The following is a 21,169-nucleotide window of genomic DNA, read 5'->3' on the forward strand; positions in this document are numbered from 1 at the left end:
CTACCAAATATGGAAAAATTTCAGTTACCTTAATTTTGTTATAAGAAGTTTCTAAGCCCTTTTCCACCGATTATTCGAAAACAATTACATAATGGGTTGTTAATTGATTTTTCCATTTGCCACTTATCAAAGACTGGAACACTGGCTTTTATTATTTTATTGGTATAAGAGAAGGGAAAAGGTATTGCTTGTTAGATTGCTTTTCATGAATACTTATAATTTCATTTTACAACCTTTGTTAATGTAGGAGCAATTTATTTATATTTTCATGGGATAAATATAAAAAGACCATGAATACTATTGCAGTTCTGTCAGAAGCTACAGAAAAAGTTTTCCAGACTGTAAAAGGAATGGGCTTGTACTTGTGATGAGAATAAAAGCTCAGCAATTGTGAGCCATTTATGTGCCTGCCCATGTCAAAGGGGATTTCAAAGCCCATGGGAATTCACTGTTTCATGAACAGAACAGATGTCTCACTCATGAGACATGAATGACTTTTTGTCATGAGCTCATGATCTCACTGAACTGATGTTCCTTAACACTTCGTTATCTTCTTGCCTCTGGAAGTACCAGGGGACTCCCAGGCTCAGCCTTATTTTGGACACCATTCTTTAGACCCCAGATGTAGGATTTAGTTGCCTGAACACAGTGCAAAAGAAAAAGACTTGTGCCCCTTTAAATATCCCAGGATACTTGAGTGTCATGAACAGAAAATTTGTGTCCTTCTACCTCTGCCTCCACAGACAATGCCAGATACTTGCATTGCCTGTGTTCTTGTAGCTGTATCCCTAGGGGAGAATAGCAGGATGCCAAGTTTGATGCTGTAAATATTTCCCAGGAGGAGCTTGATTCCTTGCTTGATTTCCATTAAATTCCCCTTAACTTCAGGGGGAATATGATCCCCTTCCCCAGGTGCCTACTCTGAACTCTGCAGCTCACTTTTGTGACTATTCACTGCTGCTGCAGAGCAGGCCAGCTGGGAGAAGGCAGCAAGCCTAGAACCTGGTGATGGCTACAGCAGTGCAACTGAGCCAGCCACAACACTTCTGAGGCCTTCAGCAATGGCTTTACTACTGCAAGGGTTATTAACACAGGCTTCTGGTCAGGCAGTGAGCTCAGAATTTACCTAAAATTCTCCAAAACCACACCTATTGCTCCCCTGCTGGCATAAAGATGCTATCATAACAATCTGTGGGTCGAGTACCTTTCCAGTGTGATCTTCTGCATACAGCTTGAGTAACCAGGCTGCATTCACCTCCTTGGAAATCTTGAAATTAAGTCATTCTACATTACTGTAAAGAGCTGCCTTTCTGGAAGGCAAAGTTGTGGTTTGATGGAAGTTGTCTAATAGGAATCCAGTGCACTACAGCACAGGTTGAACAGTACTCCATAGCAGATAGGAGATGGTGAGATGAAGTCAGTGGAACTAAAGCTTGAGGTTGCCTCAGTGTTGGTAGAAATAAGACTTTACATTTCAATATTAATTGTCTAAGCTATTCATTATCTGCCCTTCCTTACACAGATAAACCCTTGCAACCAGAGATTATCCAGTTCCCATTTGGAAAACATACTCTGTATTTATTAGCACATATATGCCATCTAAGTAAACTAATCTTTGAAATTTATTACTGCACTGGTCTTAGTATGGCACAGTTACTCTGGAACAATGAGCTCCTGTGCATATAGATATGTCATGAAACACAGAATTAATTTCCAGCTTTGCTTAAGTGCCTTTGTAAGGACAGTGGAGCTTTCAAATCTAAGAAGCAACATGCAGATTAAACATCCAGCCTCTTAGCTGAATAAACCTTTTTTTTTTATTGCACACAATCTTTTTAATCAATAATGTCAATGCTCATTAGAGTAGTGCTCTACTACCTGATCTCTTGAAGACAGCCTGGACAGAATGGGTCTGATGGCAGTAAGGTGGAATTTTCTTCTATCTAGGAAGGTAGAAATTTGTTCAGTATTACCTTAAGGTATTCAAACCCAGTGGCAGGAAGATCTTTGCCTAGGGTTTCTCATTCCCCTAAAACTATTAAGGTTCTCTGATAATACAAGTACAGATCTGTGGCACCTGTTAGGCTTTAGCAGAGTATGAGATGGTATCTAGCAGTTTTTTACCTTATTTGAAGCTAATGCTTCAAACCATTTTGAAGGGTACACTGCAAGGACTTTTTTCTTGCAAAATTTTAATGGGAATAATTTGTTTAATCTTTAAGATTTATTAATTTCCTGTGCGAGATGATGCCTCCTGTTCTTCTGGTCGTTCTTTTTGCAATACTGCTTGGGAGCATTTTCCAGCTCTTTTGTTGCTTTCAGAATGAAGTAATTTCTCCATTGGACATAATGCTTAATACCATTTCTGGCATAGGATGAAACACTGCACTTAATGCAGCTGACCAGAGTATTGTGTTAAGTAACTAAGAGAGAAGAAAGGTGGGAGAAGCCACAGTCTCAGTGTGCCTGGCAAACCAACTACTGATGGTTTGTAATGGGACAGTGAAGCTGTCTCTGTGTGCTCTGTGTACAGTGAAACCCAGCACACCTTAACAACAAACTGGGCACTTCTGCCCTCCAGGCTGAAATTCGAGCCTGAAGGATGAATGCTTAATTACCATCACCAATACATTAAGTCCAACTGATAAGCTGGACTTGGTGATCCCTATGGGTCCCTTCCATCTTTGGATATTCTATTGAAAACAAAGCCCTTTCTTTCTGCCTTCTACGTTTGAGTAATTCTATGTTTAAAAGCATTATTAGTGACTTGAAACAAAATATTTCTAATATGTGCACAAGATGCTTTGATCAGCTTAAAAGTTTTTGGTTTGTTTTAAAAAATAATTTCAGAAACAAAATCTTTTCCTTGCTGATCTCATTATCACCTCTTTTAACACAGTGCATTGTTTTCTGGGGCTTAAGGCGTTAGCAACAGGATGATGGCACTAGTCTGGAATGATTTTCCAGAAATGAACTTTGCTAAGGGTCTCCTAAGAGATAGCCAAATTCCTTGGGTTTGTTTATGGAGTAATTTTCTCTAAATTTATATGAAAAGAAGAAAAAACAAGCAAGCTAAGAAGGCACTGGTTTTCATGCAAAAGTACAGCACTGAAGAGTTAGGTACCTATGAGCAGAAGAAAATCAAAGCCAAAGGCCTGCCAAAAGTCACACAAGAATTCATGTATGAATCCTGGAATCATTACAGAGATCTCCAAGATAAGAAATCCGGTTCTGACTGGCAGCTATTCTTAGGGTAAAAATTTGGTAAAAATGTAAAACACTCAATTAAAAGTGTTCATTTTTCTTTTCTTAATTTGAGTTCATTGCTAGTTCAACCACACAGAGCTCAGTGCTCAGAGAATGCATTCCATTTAGCTAAATTAAAATCTCAGCTGGGGCAATAGAAAATGAGAAATAAGGCCCTGGGTTCAAAATGTCCCTCAGCATTGCCAAGGCAACAATATCAAAACATGATAAGCAGAATTATTCTGAACATTAGGCACAGCTTAAAATGAGGTTGCAACAGCTTTTACTGAAGGTTGAAGGGAGACACAACACTTAGTAGTTGCCTGTGAGTACACAGCACCCACAGTACCTGCAGTGTGTTTAGCCTCTATAATGCATACCACTGCCTTTGTGCTAGATACCCTATTGACTCTGTGTGACTCACTTTTTATGACCTCACCAATGAGATAACACCCTCCTTCGATAAAAGACTATATCAATTAAGAAAAGCCCTACTGCCTGATAACCTGATTAAGAGCTGAGTACTCAGGGTGGTGGTGTGAGACCTTTCATTTCTAATCAATTCTGGCTTCTTGCTGAGCAGCTTTATGGAATTATCCAGCCTTTGGCAAACTTGTATGATGCTTACTGCACCTGAAGATAAATTACTCTTTATTTGTCCAATTTGCTGCAAGGTGGGGCCCATCTGCTTGTAAGGATCCGTTCTCTTAAGACTTAGTGTCAGGGAGTTCATTTCTCATTTGAGTGTCCTTAGGGCTTTCATGTTTTTTGCCATTTTTTGAAGCCAAACAAAGAAAAAAAAAGAAGCAATGTAGAGACTTCAGTTTAAAGATCGTGGATGTACATGCTGGTTTATAAGTTCTCTGACCAGCAAGATCAGTTACTTATATAAAATTTGAGAAAAATCCCCAAATCCAGAGCTGGAGGCGAAGCTTTCCTTGTCTACATAATCGTGTAACTGTAGATCATAAAATACATACACTCAGTATTACCACAACATGGCCAAACCCTTCCTTCCCTCTGTGTAACTGTTGTCACACATCACTATCACAAAGTAAAGGAAAATTTGATACATATTGTGAGACATACTGTTAGGGCTTATGTTTCCTTTTCCAAGGGTGGAAACACCTATGGAAGAATGCCATGTAGTTTACTTCATGGTTTGGTTCTCCTTTTGTTGCTCCCCTTTGGATTCTAATCTTTCACTAACAGGCCATTAACAAAGTGCTGGGTAGGAAGGAGATGTGTCCCTTTCTTCTGTTTCAGTTTGAACAAGAAAAACGTCTGATAGCTCTGGTGTAGATAGCAGTGAGGTCTTGCTCCTTGGTAATCAGCAATGTTTTCTGGGGGCAGCAGGAGCTCTAGGCAGTGCTGGGAACCCTTGGTGGAGCACTGGAGCTCAGGATAAGTCTGCCTCCACCCTGTCTAGCATGCAGACAAACCAGAAAGCACTGTGCTATTCTTTTTTCATTTGTTTGTTTTGGCGGTTTGGAGTTTTCTTACAAATTGAAGCCCATCAGTTTAAAACCTGTTCCTCAAGTGTTACTCAGCTGACTTTTGCCATTAGGATGACTACAGTTTTACTTCAAGAGCTGAGATCCAGTTTCCTCTGGCAGCAGCCTTTCACAACTCCTTTAGGTCTAGGTGATTCCCCCCCTCTATTCTGCCCTCATGAGACCCCATGTGGAGTGTTGTGTCCAGGTTTAAGGACCTCAGCTCAAGAAAGACATGGACCTGTTGGAATGAGTCCAGAGCAGAGCCACTAAGTTGATCATAGGATTGGAACACCTCTCCTAGGCAGACAGGCTGGAAGAGATGGGGCTGCTCAGCCTGGAGAAGAGAAGGCTCTGGGAAGAGCTTAGAGCACCTTCCAGTACTTAAATGGGGCCTACAAGAAAGCTGGAGGAGGACTTCTTGTAGAAGCAGATAGCATGAGGACAAGGGACAATGGTTTTAAATTAAAGGAAGGTAGCTTTAGGTTAGATATTAGGGGGAAATTCTTTACTCAGAGGGTGGTGAAGTACAGCAACAGGTTGCCTAGAGGTATTGGGTTGCCCCACCCCTGGAAGTGTTCAAGAAGACCAAGTTGGATGGGACTTTGAGCAACCTGGTCTAGTGAGTGGTATCTCTGCCCATGGCTGTGACTAGATGACTTTTAGGGTCCCTTCCAATCAAACCCATTCTATGATTCTATAATATTTTATTCCTCTGGGATATCTCAGCCATGCCTGGCAATTAGCAGTTTAGGAACTTTCTGGAACATAAAAGACAGCAAGAAAATAAATCATTAACTATTTACACACCAGTCTATGCATAGGACCTGGGGGACAAATGCCATAATGATGTGCCCTGCCCAGAATTGTACCAGGATGCAAGGACATATGGCAAGGAGACAATCTCATGCAGTTAGAACCAGGCACCTTGGAGATTATACTTATCATATCACATCATACCATATCATGTAATTATATTCACATATATGTACAAGGAAAGGCATGGGGTAATGTACTGGCAAGTACTGTAAAGAGGAAAACTTCCCCAATTTAACATGGTTACACTGATAAACTTGTAGTCTGGTAGTGGTGGGAAATCCTTCAGGTATATCATGGCTTTGCATGAATCACAAGCTGCTTAATAGTGCATTGAAATGCAGTCTTGAGCCATGACTGGTAGAAGATGTGCTATCTGATTTATCCTGGGCAAAATGTCCGGAGGGGGTGGTAAGCACATTAAGTTAGATGAGCCATCCAGGGCATACCTTTCACTTGTTATCAGCTGTGTGTGATAAACTGACCCCAGAGACATTCCAGTGTAAACTGAACTAGGATTATTTCAGATATAAAGACTTCCTATTTGCAAGAAGTAAATATCAGGGAAGAATTGGCATAGGACCTTGTTAGCAAGCAGTGAGAGTCAATGTACATTTATAGGGAAAGCAGCAAATCATAGAGAATAGAGACCATTTTATTTGCTCTAGAATTAAGCAGTAGGAAAATCCTAATCAAAACTAGAGGGTTGGAGTCCAAAAGCTGTGGAGATCACTACGAAGTTATGCACACTCTATTCTTATCCTGCAGTTTTTTTCTTCTACAAATGCTTTCGCCTCTCTCTGAAGTAATATGCCAGCTGTGCAAAAGTTTGACCCTGTGTACATTCAAAAATTGATTGTGCTTTCTGGCCTTGCTGAACACAAGCCAACCCCTGCCTGCAGAAACAGTGTTTTCCAGAAGCAGCAGTGAGTACACACAGATATACTCTTTGCTAAGGGCACTTGCCAAAGCCTTGTGAATGTGTCCAGGGAAGAAATATTCCTGTCATAAATAATTCAGTCAAAACACTCCAACCTTTACCTCTGGGATTTAGTAGAAAAGATCCAACCTTTAATTATTACCATACCACTTATTTATACTATATGTGTTATATAATAATAATAATAATAATAATAATAATAATAATAATAATAATAATAATAATGTGTTCTGTAAATGTCTGTCTGTCCCCCAGATCCCTTTCTGGATCTTTGGCCAATTTCAATCAAATCTGGCAGATGAGTGGATGTCTCAAGTTTATGTAAGTTTCTGTAAAGCTAGAGAAATTAGTTGGCCAGATAAAAGAAAGAAACTTTATTAGGATACTCCTGTTAAAGTCCTTCCACTTCCAAAAAAGCTTCAATATTAATTTACCCGTTACTGCATAGGGAATCAGCATGAGAGATGAACATCAAAATGTTTATATGTTGGAAACAAGGCTTCATTGCCCCATACATTCTAAAACATCTGAACTGACAGGTGGGCTCTGTGATGTCCAATAAGATAAATAAACTGACTGGAAGCTGGCACATTCATAATCTCTTAGCTTGAAGGAATAACATTAGCATAATTCAATTAGAATTCCATTTCGTGTAATTCAGTTAAAGTTTCAGTGGCACAAGAAGACAGAACCCTCTGGGAAATGAGTTTTTATTAGGTCCAATGGCTGGAACTACTGTTCAAAAATTTTTTTGCTCTGCAACTGAATGACTCCACTTTGGTCATCCCTCATAGCACATTACTGGTCTGAGAGGGATGAATTACTCCCCTTTTAGCTGTAAAATTAGAGGTATTTTTTTTAGAGAAACAGACCTATTCAGGTTGGAAAAAACCTCTAACATCATCAAGTTCAACTGTCAACCCACCATGTTCTCCACTCAACTATGTCCTTGAGTGCCATATTCACAAGTTTTTTGAACACTTCCAGAGATGGTGACTCCACCACTTCCCTGGGCAGCCTGTTCCTACGCTTGGTGACCCTTGCCGTGAGGAAACTTTTCCTAATATCTAATCTAAACATCCCCTGGCGCAACTTGGGGCCATTTCCTCTCCCCCTTTTATGTAACCATGTACTTTCCAATTGCTGTGAGTCATGAAGGCATTTTCAGCTCTACTGGTCTTTCTTCCCCATTCTTTGTTACCTCTGAGCCTGAGAGCATCCTGGTTGTCTGAAGTGCCTCTTTTTCTCTGTTTTGCCAGCTGTGCACACCAGGATAATGTTTTTGCTTGTCTGACTTGGGGAGCTTTGCTCACCTTCCAACTTTCAGGACTTTGTTCCTGGCACTTTGTTGAACTGCTGTTCCTCCTTTGTAAATTCAGTCTGAACTTCATGCTTTTATCTTTTTTTGGCTAACTGTTGTTTATGCTTAATTTCAAAGTTGTTTCTTCAGTATTCAGTAAGTTCTTCTTCAGTTCTCTCTTTGAGTCACGAGGTTGGAACCTTTGCACAGACATTTGGTCTTTATTTGGTCAAGTCTTGATGCTTGTGGCAGAGGGGAAACAGCATAGAGGTTCTTGCAGCCCCTGCTGATCTCCCAGGCAGCTTTTTCTCAGGTAAATCCATGAACATAGCCACCATGACATTCATTCAAGCAAAAACTGCTCAACACAGTGCATCAGCCCTCCTTGCTGGAGCTGTCCACAGCTGTCCAGACAGTATTTTGTCTTTGTCACATGCTCACAGCCCAATCCCATAGGTGATCTCCGGTCAGTCTTTTGCCTTGTACAAGAAACAGCCCCCTGTCAAGTCACATTGACCAACGTTTACAGGAAAAAGGGACTTCTCTCTCTTCCTCGTAGTGTACAGGAAATTATATTACTCTGTGTCTGGAGTTTAGGCTTGGATGCCTGTAGGCAAAGAGGGTCTATTTCCTCAGTCAAATTTTTGATGGAGAGTGGGCAGGATGCAAGCATTTCTGTCTGCATATCAGGTGGAAAGGGCAGCAAACAGACACACCTTCTCAAATGCACATATTTCCCTAGAGAAACTGGGAAAGTGGGACGGGGAATTTTAGATTTTCATGCAATTCACTTTTCAGTCATGTTGTTCCTGGTATGACACCTATATTTTCCCTTTTACTCCCCTCTCCTTAATCCACATGCAAAGGTGAAAGAAAATCTGTTCATGAATGATTTATCAAAGTGCTATGCAAGACTCAGTTCTTCTGGTGGATTTGTCAAGTAATGTGACACGTTGTATTATACCACGTGAGTTTTGGTCTTTGTCCAGTGCTCCTGGGGGTGGCAGGGAGGAGGTGTTGGGTTGCCCTACCAGCAGTTTTAGTTTTACTGACATGGGGATTCAAGAGTCTCTTCCTGGTTCTGCAAAACTGTGCATTTGTAAAGGACACCTTCACCTTCAGAAGCAAAGAAGGAAGCCTGTAGTTGTGTTTCATTCACAACAAAAGGGGAAATAATACAATTTATTTGCTTTCATTTACCTCAGGGACTATTTCAACTCCACAACTTCAACATGGGTGATGTTCAGCTCTATCTCCTTCAGTTCTCTTCTCAGTCTCCAGTGAACTTATTAGTGTTCCAGGAGATATTTCCAGATCTGGTGTCCTGATTTTCTTTTAGAAGGAGAGCTCCCTTGTCATTAGCACAGTAGTGGAGCATACAGTCTGACAGCCTGTGTTGTTCCGAGGTGGGAAAGGGCAAATGGTAGGAATGGCCAAGGGTTGTTGGTCTTCCTGTTTTAGGAGAGTAGGCAAGGAGCAAAGCATGCTGGGGAACAGTGGGCAAATTCATAAAATTAAGACAACTGTTACAAAACTGATTTGAATAGAAAGAAAAAAACAAAACCTGTAGTACACAGATTGTATATTTCTCTTCCCAGAGCAGCTTCAAAATTCTGAAGTTTACAGTTTCAAAGAATGAGTCTCTAGACACTCAGGTTCTTAAAACTGACCATGTTTCCTCCCATTTTCCCTGCTTTGGATTTTTATAGGCTATAGCCTTTGTGAGAAAGGTTTATTTTCTAAAAAAACAGGATTGAGGAAGGTAAGCAAAAGAGTTAGTCTGGTTTTTCAAAAAGAGGACTGTCTACTTATCAAAAAATTAGGAAAGCTAATAGTGAAATGAGTTTTACTTTGAGTAAATGAGTTTCTGGTAGGAGGTGACTAAGGCTATTTATCTTCTTAATGTAGTGAAGCCCAAGATTGTATTTGCCTTACTGACTTACACATAGCTGATGCTTCCTTGCTTCAGTATTTTAGGTAACTGTGACTCACTTATTAAATAGTAATAACCTTATTAATATTAATCTTTTCCACCTTTTATTTATCTGGAAATTCATTTAAGTGAGCAACACATGGAAGTTACAAAGCAGAAAATAAGTTCAATAATTGGAAACTGCAAAATTACATGAGAGAAGCAAAAAGAAAGAAAGATAAATAAAACAGGATTTGATATCCAGCATGCCTATCTGGATGCAATTCTATAGCCTTTACCCACTTGGCCTCTGACTATTTTTTTGCCATAGTGAAATAGTTATTTGGTAGATAGGAATCCTTGAGGTCCTCCCAAGCCCAATATGGCCTTGCTACCTCATTCCTGTCTAAAAGGTAGACAAAATGGGCATGTCTTAAAGGAAGCACCTGAATGGGATATATCTCCAGTTGTTATCAGCCACACTCGTTTTCACTAGGCTTACCATGCTCTTTAGCTAATAGAGGATAGGGTCCATTAACTCCCTAACTCTAAATGTTTCATGGAGATATGCTCCATGTCAAAGTTTAACTGCCCACTGAGAAGTTTTGTCAGGGTTTGCTGCTGATGGAGAAACTATGTAACAGAAAAGTACTAATTCTTTCCTGGTTCTAATTTTGTGTTTGTGTGACTATTAAGGTAAGTTTTAACCATGGCCATAGGAGGAAGAGATGTACAGGATGTAGTAATATTATTTCTGTCTTAGAAGTTGTCTTGACTAAAGAGAAAGTCTGTAACACTGAGACAAATAGGGGAGTAACTGCCATCTACCTCTGCCATCAAATGTGCTCACAAGGCTGTGCAGACAAACTGGAAAGCATGTCAAAGTACTACTGGACTATATCTAGATGGGCAGAAAGAGCAAAACAGGAAATAGCAAAAAGGGAGTATCTCACCATAGTGTGGATACAGCTGGCACACAGCAGACCTATGGAAAGGAGTTTCAGTGACTTTCCAAAGAAAGGAAAATACATGGATTTGAAGAAAATCCAAAGGAGCAGTAGAGACTCAGGGGTAACCTTCTTGCAGCAGGAGTTGGTAATTTTGGGGAAGGTCAGGATGAGGAGTGAGGAGGGATGGTGGTGCAGCATGCTCTGTATAGACCTCTAATGAGCCAAGGGGATCCCTGATATTTTATCCAGAGACTGAGCTAGCTTTGTCAATCTCAGAAATAATTCTGTACTGTAGTGAACTAAACCTCTAAACTGGGACAAATACGTCATCTATAAGTAAACATGTTGGGTCAAAAGCATAGATGTGCTACTGTTCATGTAAATGATGTTTTATCAGTTTGCTGAAGTGCTGACTCTTAGCTTATAAAACACTTGAATTTACTGTATAATACAGTCAACTTTGAGAAACAGCTTGTAAATAAATGTTTCTGATGAAGACTGATAAGTCACTGAGCCACAAAACCATTTCTGTTTGCCAGTTAAGATTCAGTGGCCTGAAAAAAAAAGTAGATAAGGAAAGATATTTGTTCTCTACAAATAGCTTCTTTTTACTTTTGGTAGTTCACACATGTTTGAGATAAACGCCAGATAAACAGGCATAGTTTCTAATTCTTTCTACATAGCCCAAGGAAGGGAAACAATGGCTTTAAGATTTTTATGCTGCCTTTTTAGCTATATCACTTATATAAGAAAATATTACTGATGTGCAGAAACCAGAGGCTTTTTTTTAATGCAAGATCTGAGAATTTCAGAAGGAGCCTTGAACATGATGATTTTCATTATGTAGTGCCTAGTTTGTCCGCAGCTTTATTTTCAGTTGTTCTTATTACTTAGAAAGAACATTATAAATGAGAAAACAAGCAGTACATTGAAGTAGGACTCAACAGTGCACGCCCATTGGTACCCAGCCTACAATCAGCACATTAATTGTGGAGACATCAGGGCTCTCAACGCCTTGCATGAATCACTAGATAAACCCACATCCATTTCCCTGCAGGCATGTCTACCCTTCTGTCACTGCAGCAGCAGCACAGGGCAGACATACCACAAAACCTGTGCCAAATGCATCTAAAATAGCCCATGCTGCAGCAGCTGATTAATGAAAGTATCTGTTTTATTTTAAACATAAGACAATATCTCTAAGGGGACATGCTGTCTCGTTTAGGAAGTCTCACTTAAGCTGAGCCTTCTGAAGACAGCTCTGCGACCTTATGGTTTCATGCAGATCTCCATTAGTTCAGAGAGGAAGATAGGCAGCTCTAGAAAATGATACCCCTCTCTTGGGATGTGTTGGACAGAGGAAGTGAGTAATTTATGAAGTCTTCTGTGCTCAAACTTCAGACCTCCAAAGTTAGGTACAAAGAGCCTTCCACAATGTGGTTGCTCTGCGTTTCTCTCTACTTACTGTGCACTCACACATCCCTCCAAATCAGGGCTAAATCAGTTTTTGGTATGACATGAGCTCAATAAGGCTCCTTTTGGTGTCCTCACTGGAGATCCTAACAGAGTTCTGAGAAGAATAAATTCTGATGGAGTGTTGAAGACGGGCACATCCAAAATAAGAACTGTGTCAGGCTCTAGTACATCAGTGCATGAATTTGGAAGGCAGTCAGCTAGTCATGGAGAGGTATTTATTCACTGTATTAAGCTTCTAACTCTAATGACCATAGAGCTGTGCAAACAGAAACCAGTAAGTGTTTGGGAGGCCTTGCTAAAAGCTGCACAATTGCTTGAACAGACAAAAGAAGGTGTGAGCCTTGAACGTGAGAATAAAATAAGTATATTGTGGTTTACCTTAATATCAGAACAGTCACATGGCTACCTTTCAAGAAATAATACAAGAAATTAATCTTGCTGTATTCATGTGGTAAGATTGAAATCTTTATAAATTGCACAGCAAAGATATTTTGGGATCAAATATCCTTTTAAGTCCAGCAGTATTTTTCAAGAGACTCACAAAGTTAATATTTGACATTATGTTTCTAGTGATATTAGTACTATAAGTGGTGTAATTATGTTAACCAATAAGATACAGAACCAATACAAATCCCGACAAAACAACTAATCAAATAATTCTTCCTTTCTAATACCTGCTGTTCTTGCTTCTCTTATGCAAAAAAACTTTGAATATGAGAGGAAAAAGGGTTGTGATATGATGTTACTACTGAAATATTCTAGAGTATTATAACTGCTTAATATAGCTGCTATTATACTGTAATAAGTATTGTGATTGTATTGAAACATGATACTGGTATTAAAATTGTTCTTTTGCTGACCTGTTAATAACATCACATGCATTGCATGAGAATAGGCTACTTTTTAAATATTATGAGCTAGCTTGAGAACTAAAGTTTTCTTTGCATTTCCAATTTTTTTTAAAATCAGTTTGATAAGGAATTTTTCTTTTTTTCTTCATAAGCATTAACAGTTACATTGCAGTTACTGGACTGATGGGATTACATGCTTTCAGTACCTGGAGGTCTTAAATCTGTAACTAGGTGTATATATAGTATGTACCAAGTTGAAGTATTTGAGTTCTGGTGATAGCTGTTTAGTTATATTTGTTGAAAAACAGACAGAAAGGAGCAAAGCTGTGAACCATATTATTCAAAGTTATTACACAGACTACCTACTTGAAAGAAAATATAGATCTGCTACTGTCATACTCAATCAGTCTATATGCTGATCCTTCCCCTGCAGTCCTCCTTTTTGATATAATTTTTGGACTTGGTTGACCTATGAAATAGAGCCATGCTGTCCATGTGGTCATTTATTTCCTTTCTGGAAAGTTTGTCACTGGATGGAAGTTCAGGGAAAATTTCTGTTTCTTTGTCAGCAGCGACCACCAGTTCCCAGTGAGATGCATTCTTAATGTCAGAAAAGTGATCACTTGTAATGTTCAAAATGCTCACACAGACGTAGAAAAAAAAAAAAAAAAAAAAAAAAAAAAAGCCACTTGGCAATTGCACAAGATCTTTTAAATCTTACTAGAAAGGCTATGTTATGTATTGACCAGAAAAATTTATCCCTCCCTTTCTATTAGTTGTAACCTAACATCTCAGCAATACATGTCCTTAGGCAATAGGTTCAGCACCTCTGCACAGCTTCATTCTTGAGACCTGCTACAATTCTTCTAAGACAAAATCCCAAATCAAGGGAATGATAACAGACTTTTAAAATAATATTACTTCTGTACTCTGGAGTTATGAATCATTGGCAGGGTAAAGTTGTAGATTTAATTTAAACAACCTAAATACTTCTAATTGATTTTCAATTGGAACAGTCCCAGATGGCAGAACACAAAGTGGCATCAGCCTGCAACTCCCACATGGAATGTGCTTTGCCTTCTACATCTCTGAAACAGATGAGGGATGAAAGGTATTTGCTGAAGAAGGGATGAAAAGAGTGTGTTTCATTGGTGGGCTGTGTTTGCTCCTGTATCACATGAGGCTGAAGTGGATGTTGGGAGGGAGATGTCATATTACAGAAAAGATATAGCAGTTAATCATTGTCACTGTGAGTCAAGGTACTATCTGGAAACAGGGAGAGCTGGGAACAGATGCACCCACCAGGTTTACAAAGCACATGGCACAAAGCTGGCTGCAGGCATCCTTTGCTGAGGAGTCTCATTTCCTCTTTCTCCAGGAAGGGTTTTTCACCATTCCTTTGTACTACAAGGCAATTGATCCTACAGGGATGGAGAAGCTCACTGGGTGATTTTCCAGGTAAAAGGACTCTTAGTATAGGTCAATTCACTGCCCAGGAGTGTACAAAGAGCTGGTGTGGGAGGAAAACTTGGGGTTGCATCTTTCACAGGCAAAGCAATATCTTTCACTGCTATCTTGCTTCCCTGCTGCTCTGTGTGAGAGCCTTGGGCTTGCTGGGAAAACAGCACCATACCTCACTGCTCAGCAGCTGCCACCCCTGCCTTGCTGCACAACCTGCTGGAAAACAGACATTGCTGAGAGCCAGAGGGCCTTCCTGGAAATTCAGCTGCCCTTCGAGCATTTTAGCTTCTCTACCTCAAATGTCTTTCCCTATCCCAGGTTGTAGGGCTCCATCTCACTTATGTACTGGACTTGGGAACAGAAGGAGGAACAGAAAAACAGAATACTAAACTAATGTACGTTTAAGTGAGTATAAAACCTCACTGCTTCCAAATGTCTACTGCATTGAATAAATTCTTTTTTTTTCCTTATTGCTTCAGGTTTTTCTGATGCAGTTAAGGTCATCCAGTGATATACCATAGGTCTGTCCACCTATTCACCTGCTGCTCCCAGACAACACCTGTAGCTGATGGATGATTTTTGTGGAATCTGGCAGGTATGTGATCCCAGAGGCCCTAGATTCTTGCAAACCCCATGAAGTAAATGAAAAACTGTTGCTATTAAAAGGAAGGCTAATATTGATCTATAAGCTCAACCCTTGCTATTTAGCAGAGAAGCCAGGTCTTCTTGTTCCACAGCTTGTGCAACATGTTGGTTTTTTTCCTCATAATATTGCTTATTTAACTGAATTTTACATGTATGTATTTTACGTGGGTTTGATTGGTTGGCTTTGCTTCATGTTTGCTTTGTCTATACATAGAAGTCACATGCTTCTACCTGAACCAAAAATGTAGCATGGTTACAATGTGAGTGTTGTACATGTGGTGTGTTCATGGTGTTTATAAAGGTGTTTATATAATGGAAGCCACTTACAATAGAATGTAGACATCTATCATGCTGTAATCATGATCACACTGTGGACTGTACTAATGCAGGAAAGACAAACCATGCCACAGGAGAATATGGCCCACTAGTTTTCTTAACAAAAGTGATGGGTATTTCTCCATATGAACAGGCCCACAAGGCAGATTAACTGATTATTTATAAAAAGGGCAAATTATTTTACATACTTATGAATAATGAATTTCCACCTATGTAGATACTGCAGTAAAGTTCACTTGGGCAGTCACCATCTGTCTATCTTTACTCCTCACTGTACAACCCTTGAGCTGGACACTGGATTTTTATCTACATTGTATCTTTACTATTTACTTTATATGGGGTGAACATATTTCACATAATCCAAGAAAATCCTGAACTCACCACCATCAGCGGATTCATCCTGAATCCCTACACCATCAGTGTAGTCTGCATTTCAGATTCTGTGTGATGAAGCCATATATGCATTTTAGACTTCTGGATATTTGTGAAAAATTCTTCATACTGGAGTGATTTAACATGGAGCTTTACAAATTACTCTATGCTGTTAGAAACCAGGTGAGCATATTCATATTCTGGTGACCCATTGAGCTTGAAGTGCAAATGGGAAATAAAGCTTCTGCCTTGCTTCTCTGGCCATGCATGACATTTAAAGGCAGTCATGCAGAGAGACTGTTTTCCCTTTGGCACAGTGTTTACCCCCTCAACTCCCTAGTACCAAGAGACACTGTACCCATGCATGGAGGAACAAAACCTTGAGGTCAAAAGTGTCTTAAAAGAAGGCAGGGGGTGAATGTGCAGATCTTTATCTCTAGTAACCATAACAAAGCTCGCTACATTTTGTTGCGTATTTTTACGTTAACAATATTGAATGAAAAGGGTATGACGTAAAGGAGCCCCTCCCAAAAGATCTGCAATAATGCTCACAGTTTATGGATATGGCTAATGTTTCTAGAATGTAATTAATTAGACAAAGAGAAAGAAGTGGACTGTATTTTATGCCCCGTTTGATATCTGCAGTGTTTGTATCAGATGCCTGTGCTTTCTTTTGCAATGCCTGGTGAGAAACAGGTTCTCTCAGGGAATTATTCACACAATGATTCATAGCATCGTACAGAAAGGAAAGGTGGATGAACTTTGTCATAGAAGTTGTAGTCTCAGTCCTCATGGAAAAGAGGTTCTGTACAGAGTGCAGATCCTCTCAAAGATTTTACAAAGATTATACTATACATTAGACTTTTGTTCTGTTTGCATGTAATCCAAGAAATTAGACTGAGCTGAAACAGATAATTTATATGGAATTACTTAATTTTTTCTGATTATTTCTAATTCTTTTTTGATGATTAATCATATACAGTAAAATATTATTTTCACAATAGGTAGACTCAAGCTTTCTCAGTGTTTCCTTCCTCCTTCTCTAAGTATGTTTCAGACTCCTGGATTTCATTTAGGATTTGAGAAACATTGATTAAAATTAGCTGACATGAAAGAGAAACTCCTCTAACACAGATAATACTGCAGCATTCATTAACTTTAAAAAAACCCCTTGTGTTTGAAACCCTTTCCATCTTCCTGATGCACAGCTAGCAGGTCAGTCAGTATGTAAATGTAGACAGAACAGCTCTTGGCTCCTTCTGGCTTGGAAACATGTTAAAGGCACTGATCAATAAGGAGCTGTGTGGCCAAGAAATGAGCCAGGTACAAACTGTTCATTGAAATCATCGCACGGTAACTGGTTTTGAAGGCGCCATTCAAGGAACTAAAGGTCTGAGGAACTGGCATATGCAAATGTATCAGCCTTGGGCCAAACACAAGCAGGCAGCTGAAAATTCATTGTGAAAACAGATCAGCATGGTTGCAGACGAGGTTGCATCCAGTTAATTTATCTGAGAAATAAAAGCAAACAAACAAAACCCCCAACAATAAAGGATCTTCCAAATTGACACAAATAGATAGATAGATAGATAGATAGATAGATAGATAGATAGATAGATAGATAGAACAATTATAAGAGCAATTTGCTGGGCTGAAGTAGGAACTGGTTGTTGTAAGAAGTTCTCAAACCAATAAAGGATTGCCCTTGTGGATGTAAATCGAATGGGATGTCCCCATAAAGCACTCAAAGGTGTACCAGACACGTATCAAAACCTGTTGAGCCACTCCAGTGCAGTCACGTAAAGCTCGTTTACAGTATCTCATCTGTGATTAGATTATGATTTGTCAATGTTTCCATGAATCTTGTTGTCTAGGTAAAAATAGTGAACCAGCAGCAAGGCCTCAGTAAATATTCATAGAGATTATATGGCAGTGTGTGTGGGTCGAAATGAATGCCAGTAACAGAGATTAGGAAAAGGTCTTTAGAAGGTAGTTTTGACTATATTGGTCTTTTTTCTTCCGGGGTCTCTAAGGTTTAATTACTTAATATAGTGGGGTAATACCTGTTATCTTCAAGATTATCACTACATTCCTAGGTATACTTTTACTATGTCAGTGGTACTTTAAAAATTTGGAACATTACTGCAAACTCTTAGACTAATTTGCCACGTAGCTGGTTGGTTTTTTTTTTGTAAAGCAGGAGCTAAAAATACGAGGCATTTTGACTTCTAAAGTATCAAAAATCTGACAAGTAGGACAGAAATGACCACTGGCTCACGCCCACTGAAAAGACAGCAATGTGTGTACAAAATCACATACTTTCTCATTTTTTCCAATGGAAAATAGAGCAAAATCTTAGTCATGGTGGCCATCTTCATAAAAATGTCAATAAAATCACTGTGTTTTAAACTTGAGCCACTATGATAACTGTAAAGCCACAAGGTTTTTGAAGGGATTCTGCAGGTAGAGAGACTTGAGAACAAGACTTGAATTTAGCAAAGATTTCTGATGTTTTCCTTCTTTAGTTTCTAATGCCTGTATGCAGTACAACATCTGTGCTTCCTGTACTTCCTTTCACTACATACAGACTTGTAGCACAATCTTGGCCATTTTGCATGTGAATGGCACCTTTCAGAGACCCTTGATGTGTGGCACAAACAATTCAGTAGGTGACTTATTCACCTTTAATCCCAGCAAAGTTTCCCATCCATCATACATAAAACTAGAAGATGGCTTTTTTTCTGAAAGAATAATTGTATGGATAAAAATTGACCATCGGAGGTAAATTCAGTAAAGGAGAAGATCCAGTAATTCTGTAGTGGTCTGATTACAGCTTGGAGGAATTTTCATGGCTAGAAATCTTGCTTTAGATTTTCAGCTAAATAGGGTGCATCAGTTATCCTCTGTTCTGCAGTGTTTCTTGGTGCTCTGCCTTGCCTATAAATGGAAATCACCTCTCCACACTGGATTCTTAAAACAGCTTGTGAAGTCACAGCTCATGAAAGGCCTTGAATGAATGTGAGATAGTGTTATTACTGGGAAGTGTCTGTGCTGAAAATGCAGAGAACCATGCAGGTTAGTCTGCAGATACTTTTATTTCAGTAGTTTTCATTTGCTTTCTGGCTAATTTTTACCCTAGCTGTCTAACATCCAAATTAGCAAGATTAAGGGAAGTGAAAAACTAGCAATTTTTTTCCTGTCTCTGTCAACAGCACAGGTTATTACATGGAAAACTTTTCTGGAGGAAGAAAGCACCTTGCTGCTTTGCCTGAAGCTAAATCACTGCAAATACTGGGGTGACCCACTGAAAGCATTCAGTGAAGAATCTGTGTACGTGTGCCCTTACAGTTTTGCATAGTTCTGCTATGTCAGTAAAGCTGCAGCTGTAGTTGAAGTTACACTGTCCTTAATGTTGGCCTTGGGCCCCTATCTGCCTTTCATCTCAACCCTGAGGTTTTTTACTTGACCCCTCACAGCAGAGCAGCCTGACCCTGGTGGCAGATCTGGCCATCTCTGGGTCCCAGAGTGACCCATTGGCTGCTGACTCTCCAGCCAGTGTCTGTGTGGCTGGAGTCAGCACACGTGCACAAATTAACACAGAAAGCCAGTGCACAATTTCATGTTCCTAGCCCCTGGCCTCTCAGCATACTATCTCTCACATTCTATATGGAGTGGAGAGATGTCTGGAGGAGAACCAAGTGTCTGCCGAGATGTTCCCCACAGGAATGGATATGAGATGTCAAGGAGAGGCTCCTTTGGCATCTCCTGGCCTATGGCACAAATCTTTTGTGCTGACTTAAAAAATGCATGGATGTGTGTTTCAATGCAGGATACAGGATAGATACAGGATAGATACAGGATACAGGATACAGGACCAGATACAAAGGTGGGAGGGCAGCTGGTAAAAAGCAAAACAAACCAGCTCTGAACATCTTCTAAGTGATCTTTATTCTCTGACAATTGCAAAAAGTCTGGACATTGAAGTCACATTCTAATGTACTTCCAAAGTGGGACTGAACAGTTTTGGCACACAGATTGTTTGGAGTCTTGTGTTCATAAATCAGCGTATGCATCCTTAAAGAATATAGGAAAAAGATGCAACTCTAGAAAAAATCAGATCTTTTCAAACATGTGGCAGAGGAAGCAGTATCCTGCTGTCAGCAGTGCAAAATGAGTGAACGTTGAGCAGCAGCTCCTGGAGTTGATGGATATGTGCCCTGCTGGAAGCCAGGTTACCAAGAAAGCTGTGGAGGTACATGAAAAATTTAAAACCATAAACAAAACTGATTAAGGTAGTTGAAAGACTCCTTGGGAATGCGATAGGCTTTGAAAGAAGACAGCAAATAGTTTCTTTCATGATGTCCTTTCCTCCCATCCCCCTAAAAAACGGAAGGGAGCAGGCAGGGACACTTACAGACCTTGCCTGTGTTTTCCAGCATTCCTTGCTTTTAACTCCTGGCCTCTCTGAATTCCTATTGTCCTAGACTCAAACCAGGCCTGCACAGTGTTACCTTATGCCCTGTATTTCAAAGAGAATTAGCCAGCCTATTCAACATCTCCTCATGTAATTCCTAATCCAAAGTTATACGTGTTATTGCTAAAAGTTAAAATTTACATTTGGGTAGTACCTTTCATCCAAAAGGATTCCTAAAAGAATTCACATGTACATGTATGCCAGTAACATCATCATTCCAACAACACAATGAGCCCAGAGCAGCACATCAGATAATTCCTCATTCCTTTGGCAGAAATATGCAGATTCAAACTGCATGCCTCAGAAACCTCTCATGAATTTCCATCTATCTAAAATTTCATAGCAGGGGAAATATCACAGCCAAAATGATATATAGAGGGAAGTAAAAGCTTAAAGGACATTTTGACGGCTGATGTCCTCATCAAGATTAACCATCTGTATTTAGCCAGTGTAACTGCTGCAAATAAGTTTTGTGCTTTATCAGCGTGACCACAAAGGTTAATTAACCTTCTTTCTGGATTTGATACCTTTCCAAGAACATGTAGAAAATGATTTGTAGGGACTAGCCAGTTTGCTACAGATAAAGCTACTATGCATTTAAAAATGACAAATCAGAGCACAGTGAACCTATCGGAAATCTGTCTAGAAACCAGGGAATAGGTTCCACTTGCATAAAATTTCCTCATGTCAGAGACTATGTGCTTAAAGTTAGGCTTGGCATCACTATTTCATGACGAGCCTCAGAGTCCTCTGGTGCCTGTCTTAAAAGAAACATAGCTGATGTTGAAAGATCACACGAAAATCCCAACTTTCCATTCAATGCAGTGATAGCAGGTTCTAAAGTCAGACTGGACCTGTCAATAAAATAAAGTGTGCTAAGTAGGCAGAAGACCTCGT

At 39.6% G+C, this 21,169-nt stretch overlaps 1 long non-coding RNA gene across 1 annotated transcript in view; it reads left to right on the forward strand.

Moving 5' to 3' along the window:
* LOC130254301 (uncharacterized) overlaps positions 1–21,169 on the forward strand; it is a 42,117-nt gene that overhangs the window by 14,784 nt on the left and 6,164 nt on the right. The window contains exon 5 of the long non-coding RNA XR_008840670.1: positions 14,925–15,040. This is a non-coding gene — a long non-coding RNA (uncharacterized LOC130254301). The remainder of the gene's footprint in view (positions 1–14,924; positions 15,041–21,169) is intronic.

This window comes from Oenanthe melanoleuca, chromosome 5, assembly GCF_029582105.1.
Source record: "Oenanthe melanoleuca isolate GR-GAL-2019-014 chromosome 5, OMel1.0, whole genome shotgun sequence".
NCBI lineage: Eukaryota > Metazoa > Chordata > Aves > Passeriformes > Muscicapidae > Oenanthe > Oenanthe melanoleuca.